Here is a 7,049-nt window from a genome sequence, read left to right on the forward strand (position 1 = left end):
CCCTGTGGCAAAGATCCTGTGACACCCAACTGATACTCTCCACTTTTGATCCATTCCTGGAACTTGGACTCAATTCTGAGCTTCCCTTCTCAGCACTTTCTACAGATCCACTCTACCAGCTTCTGGCCCTGAGTCTGGAAGGAAGGAATCAGTAGACTGACTGTCTTCAGTGGACCCAGACAGAGACATCCCTGTGGAGCCATGATTGCCAGCAAACAAGATCTCTCCGCGCAACTTCTGGATTTTCTCAGACACAGGAGAGGGTGCCTGAGCTGGTCTCTCTGGGGTGGAAACTTGTTTATATTTTAGCTTTTCTCCTACAGGTTATTGTGGATATTCTCCCTGAAACTTGACACAGTTGACCCTTGAAGAGGTCCCAGATGCAAGGGTGGATGAGTGGGGAGATGCAAATTTCAGGATGGGTGAAGCTGAACCTTCTGTAACTTTAAAAGATTGACAGTCTTGATTACCTTGAGTGGTAGCTCCCACCTGTGTTTCACCCAAAACTTCAAAATACGTTCTTCTAGGAGCAATCTTGCTAATGAATCCAGGAACTAAACATTCCTGGAAATATTTCCACAGTTTTCACATTGCTTTTAGGTCTTGGAGTGTTTTCTTTTTCATGTGGCTGGAATGCATGAAATTGATCAAATACTCCTGAAATTGATCAGGAGCTTTTACAATGGTATAGGGTTGAACATCCTAACACATACCCTCAAATATATGAACATACAATCTTTGATAATGGAGAGTGGGGTGAGGATCAAGCTACATTCATAAGCAAGGATCGAGCTACACTCACAGGAATGAAACCCTCATAGATCTTCCCAAAATTCCCACCCAGATGGCTTCTCAGGGTTCGCTCTACATTTTGACTAAGGATCCTTAATATGTCACTTCCAGATTCACTGCTTGAGAGACCTGAGTCACAGTCTGAATACTCACAATTCACCTCCAGAATCTGCTCTGGGAACTTCCTGACTCTTTAGACCCTGGACCCTGTGCCAGGTCCTTGCTGTGCTGTGCATTGCTGCTGGTTTCCCTAGTTAGTGCAGAGGCTTTTGAGTTTCCAGCCTTACCCTCTACCTGGCCTGTCTGGGCTGTTTCCCTGCTGCTGTTTTAGTTCCAGGCTCTCTTGGGTCCTTTCAGGGCAGCTCCCACTCGTGTTGGATGAGCCTCTCCTGGAGATGTTTCTCCAGTTGATGCCGGAGTTCAGGACTGACTGGAAAATGTTCGGGAAGAATCGAGGCCAAACTGTCCATAGGACAGCTGGAACTGCAGACATTAAAAACTTGCTGAGATCTTTCTGTCGAGTGATATAAAGACTACACACTGCTTCTGCATCAGGGGTCATTATGGCTGTGGACTCTTAAACTGACTCAGGAATTGAAGTTTATTTTATGCTGAAGAAACAGCACCTTCACACACTGCCCTCGGGTGGAGAAGAAGGTGGTATAGTTTGGAAAGCAGGTTTGGCCTTAGTCTGAACTATAGGAGGAGGCTGGTGTTGACTTACATTTGTATTTAAGTATTGTAATTGACTCAATAGAGGGGATAGGAGTTGCGCCTTGGAAAGCAATGGGGATATATTCGGGTGCACTTCCTCTGGGGAGGTACCCCCTAAGCCATTGAATACGATTGTGGAAGAATGTAATGCTGAAGAATTCTTAGACGTCCAGGCAATAGCCAGTGGCGATTTGCGTGCAGATTGAAGACCCCAGAAAAGCTCTTTATATTACTGGTGTATGTTGTCTCCTAAGTTCTTGTGATCTGAAAATTGTTGAGAGCTGGGAAGTTGTTCTGACTGGCCTTTGGTTCTCCAGGATGTTATGGAGCTTTGGTCTTTTCACCACTCAGTAATTTCAACGTAATCCCCAGAGAATGAAAGTGGTAGCCTGGAATCATTTGTTCTAACTTTACTACAATTTCTTCGAAAATCTTGATATCTTGCTTTCATTTGATCCCAATTTACCCAATGTGATTATAGAATGACTATTATAGTCTTTCTGCCTGTTTCAACTCTCCCTCAAACAACCCTCCAAGTGCGGGACAGGAAGTATGTTCCCTTTGAGATTCATGGGGTGAAGGTGTGGAGAGGCACAAGGTTTGGGCTGCTTCCTGGCACAAGGAAATGGTTAACACAGGGTAGACTGAGTGGCCAATGCCTGACATAATTTGGGCCTGAGATGCTGGCCAAACGGAATATATGGAGTAGGAGCTGTGTAGCTCAGTGTCCAGTGGAAATGCCAATGAGTGACAGTGGACAGGACTCTGAGTTGATCTCAGCCATGATGGTGCAGAATTAGCCTGAGGATGGGGGAGGCAGGCGTATTGAGGGAGGAGAGAGCATGAGTTCTTGATGTGAAAGGCATCTCAATGGAAGCACAGGTGGTGGCTGAGAATCCCTCTGGGATGGATCTAAAGTACAAGAGTCTGCCTCTGTTGGGGGCCTGATGGGAAGGTAGAGAGCTGATGTAAAGTGTGGTCTGTCAGAGTCGCTGTGGGTGTCGCTGGAGATCTAGCAAAAAAAAAAAAGTTAGGTGGAGTTCATGTCCAATTCAGTCAGCCTAATCAATGGCTGAATAAATAGCAATACTCCTACATTAAAAAAAAAAAAGAAAAAAGAAAGAAAGATGAGGAAAACAATCCAGGACACAATCTTGCTCTCCTCCAGGCAAGGTCAAGATGTTATTATTCTTTAATAATCTAACTACCTTTCATGAATGAAGTTTTATGTTTTCCTCTTTTATTCTCCTGAAAGTGAGTTAAAAAATTTTTTTGCTTGAAGACTTAACAGAATGATTTTTCTGGCCAGAAAGATAGTACAGCAGGTATGACATTTGCTTTTCACATGGTCGACCTGTCTCAGTCCCTGGTGTCTCATATAGTCCCCTGACCAGCCAGGAGTGAAGTTAAGCTCAGAGCCAGGAGTAAACCCTGAGACTAGTCAGATGTGGCCACCCAGAAAAAGAAAAGAAAAAATAGACGATTTTTCTATGTGTGAATCTTTAGGAAATTCTTCCCTCACTATTCCTTCCGCTACTCAGTGAACACACATATCATTAGAACTGTAGGTTTGTCTGAAATGTCAGGACGCTGCTTTTCTGAGGCCAGAGCTTTTCCATAGACTATGAGAGGCCATAACTGCGCTTTGATCAGCTCTGCACAGGAAAACTTGATACTGACACACCAGCCACAGAAAAAGAAGGGAGGCAATGAGGCAGCCCTCAGAGACCTGTCTTCCTGCAGAGATCCCAATAGTCAGTGATTGAAACCTGGCTTTGCCCTGGAGCCTTCTACCATACTTGGACATTTCTATAACTGTTCTGAGATCTTCAGACAGAAATCTGAAGATCCGTTCTAACCTTTTCCTGGTTCAGCTTTAATCTAGGAGAATAATGTTTCTTTCTTTTTGCTTTTTTTTTTTCCTCTCAGACTTTCTATTGAAAGAATGTTTCCAGGTCATTTATCACGGAAGATGGAAACAGTCTTAGACTGGTACCAATGGATTAAGGGAGGACCTAGAAATCATTTTGTCCCACATGTGCTAGGAAATATACACTAGTGGAGAGATGGGTGTTGGAACACTGTGTGACTGAAACTTAATCATGAACAGTTTTGTAAGGGTCTATCTCACAATGATTCAACTTAAAAAATTAAATGAAATTTAACTAAATTTAAAAGAAAAAAGGAACCAATTTCTCCCTCCTGAGGCATGGGTTCCCAACTCCTAAGGCCAGGCCCCAAGTGTAGTGAACAGGGTCAGTGAGTCAGAAATAGACATAGTCATAGACATTTCCTTAGTCTAAACTTTTCCAGCAAGAGAGAATGCGGGTTCCTTTTTCACCACATCCCCATAAGCAATGGTACCTTACAGTGTTTATCAGCATTCTCGCCATTCTCATCTACTGGTTTGAGATATCTTGTTTAGACTTGTGTTTAACTAATATGCCTATTAGCCATCCCCATATACCTCTGGGGAAGTGTCCATTCAACAACTCTTCTCATTTTTAGATGTGATTGATGGAAATTTTGCTCAGAGCTTTGTGAATGATTTACAAATCTTGTGTATTAAGCCTTTATCTGATGTATCTTGTGCAAATGGTTTCTCCACCTTAGCAGTGAGTCTGTTTACTTTAGTCCTAGTTTCTTTCACCAGGCAAAATCTTTTTTATTTGGATGCATAGTTGCCTTTGTTTGTATTTGTTTTTTTACCTTGTTATTTACTTGTTATGCTTGTTATTTTTGCCTCTGAAAATAAATTATTGAACACAACTCTGAGGCTATCTGGAGACTTTTATACACATTTTTTCAATAGGTTAGATTAATTCTGGTATATCTCAAAGTTTTTAATCCACTTCAAGTTAAACTATTGTGAAAAGTGTGAGATATGCGCCTAGCTTATATTTTTCACTTGTGCTGTCTATTGTATCCAACACTGTAGAATGTACTGTCCCCAATGTCACAGTCCACAAAAAATGCAATGAATTATTCAATTTCCTCTACCCAGTCTTTCTCATTCATTAGCTGTCCTTAGTCCTGGTCTTTTAATACTGTTTCATTGACCTCAGTGTCTATATTTACTTCAGTCTTAAACTTTTTTATATGTTTAATCCTTTATGATAGGAATGCTTTTATGTTTTTAAAGTTTTGTGTATATATAAAATTTCAGTGGAGTTAGTGATAGGGCCTTGAATAGTGTTACTGGGATTTGTAGGAGATTGTATAGAATTTCTGAAAGGGATTTTGGTAGAATGGTTGTTTTCAATATGATAATTCTTCCACTCCAATAACATGGATATTGTCTTTTTACCTGGTGTTTTATTCTATTTCTTTCAATAGTGACTTAGAGTTTTCGATATATGTCTTTTATTTTCTTAGTTGATTCCTGAAATGTTTTTAGAAAATGCATTCAATGAAATTATCTGCAGTGTTCATGATTCTGATACGTACCAAGATAATGCATGTTTCTGCCACTGAACACCCCTGTCCCTCTCCCCCATCATCTGTGTTCCAATGTTGTTCCTCCTGCCCCTTGCTCCTTATTTATTGATTGGCATTTACAGGGTAGGTACAGATTGTTACCTCCTTATCATCACCCATCTTCTTGGGATCTTCCACCTCGGTTCCCATGTTACTTTTAGTTAGCGTCTTCTTTCCCCCTCCTTTCCCCCTAATTCCTTCCCCTAAACCTGGAGCCCTTAGGCCTCAAACACCTGCATTTTAATATCAACATATATTGACAATGTTCTGTATTTGTCCTTATAGGAATTGACACAGACTATTTTTGTTTTCTTTTGCTTTGTTTTGCATTATATACCAGTTAACTTGGCTGGACTGGACCCTTTCTACTATCTTCCATGATACCAACATCACCCTACTAACAAAAACAGAGATAACACTAAAAATGAAAATTACAGAATAACATCGTAGGGAATATTCCTCAATCCTCAACAAGATCTTAGCTTTAGCCTAGTTTTCAAACAAAATTCAGCAATGCATTGATAAGATAGATACTCAGAAAGATTCAATATTCATTTATGATAAAAAACAAACCTGACGGGGCTGGAGCAATAGCACGGCGGGTAGGGTATTTGCCTTGCACACAGTCGACCCGGGTTCGATTTCCAGCATCTCATATGGTCCCCCGAGCACCGCCAGGAGTAATTCCTGAGTGCAGAGTCAGGAGTAACCCCTGAGAATCGCTGGGTGTGACCCAAAAAAAACAACAACAAAAAACCCTGAACCTAATAGTAGTTGAAGGATATTTCAAGATAATACAGACCATCTATCACAGCTAACATCATACTCAAAGGTATATAAGTGAGAGCCTCCTCTGTGAGAGGAGTTATAAGCAAAAATATGTTCTTTTTCCACTGCTGCTCAGTATAGTTTTGGAAATCCTTACTACAACGGTTAGGGAAGGGAAAAAAATCCAGAGGAAAGAAGTTACACTATCACTATTTGTAGTTTATATAAAGATGTACAGAGAAAACCCTAAAGACTCAGTCTAAAAATACTTAGTAATGATAAATAATTATAGCAAGGTAGCAGGCTAAAAAGTGAATGAATGCAAATAACTTTGATTTCCATGTGCAAATAATCATCTAGAAGAAAATTAAATCAGAGAAGCCACTTAAATATAGTTTCTAAAACATCTCTGTAACCAATATAAGATGTGGAATACACATAGTGACTCAACCCCTCTAAAGAGATTGTGGTATATATACAAGATGGAATACTGTATATCTTCAAGAAATGATAAAACGTGATACCTTCCAGTTCTATCCACATTGCTTCCAGCAATGTGGATAGAACTGGAAGGTATCATGTTTAGAGAAATAAATCAGAATTAGGACAAACATCAAACGATCTTGCTCAACTGTGAAATACAGAGAGACAAAACAAAGGAATAGATAGAATTGCACAGTGACTCCTCCTTTTGGTCACAGAACTTGTGAACAATCAATTTGGAGACGGTTGGAGGTGAAAATGAACAGGCTACAGGTAACATATGGAGACTTGGTGAAGGATGATGGACACATTAAAAGTTGTGGTTACAGTAACTGTGTGCAGCAATGCAATAAACTAACACTTTTATAACAATTTGGAAAGTCAATAACTAAACAAAAATTAAAATAAATAGGTGTGTGATTCTATGAATGATATCTGTAAGATAATATATGCAAAAATACCTGTTGCTCTCCAAAGAGCTACTTTGTGCAATGCTTGTCCAAAGGTCATCCTCCTTCAGGTCCTATGTACCTCTTAACATAAAGTATGTTCAATACTCACATTATAACAGAGAAGATGTTGATCTCATACTCCAGGGGGTGAGAGAAGTATATATTACAACAGCAATACAGCTTGTAAATAAAAACTCTCATAAGGCTGGCTGGCTGCTCTGATTTTTGTAGATCTGAATGAGTTATATAAGTTATTTGGTTTTTTTTTCAGATTTAGAATGATTTTTCAGAAGCATAGTTCATAGACCATTAATTTCTTGCTACTGATGACATTGTGCTTTATATCTCTTCATATTACTTGCT

This window comes from Sorex fumeus, unplaced genomic scaffold, assembly GCF_029834395.1.
Source record: "Sorex fumeus unplaced genomic scaffold, SorFum_2.1 ptg000063l, whole genome shotgun sequence".
In the NCBI taxonomy this organism is placed as follows: domain Eukaryota; kingdom Metazoa; phylum Chordata; class Mammalia; order Eulipotyphla; family Soricidae; genus Sorex; species Sorex fumeus.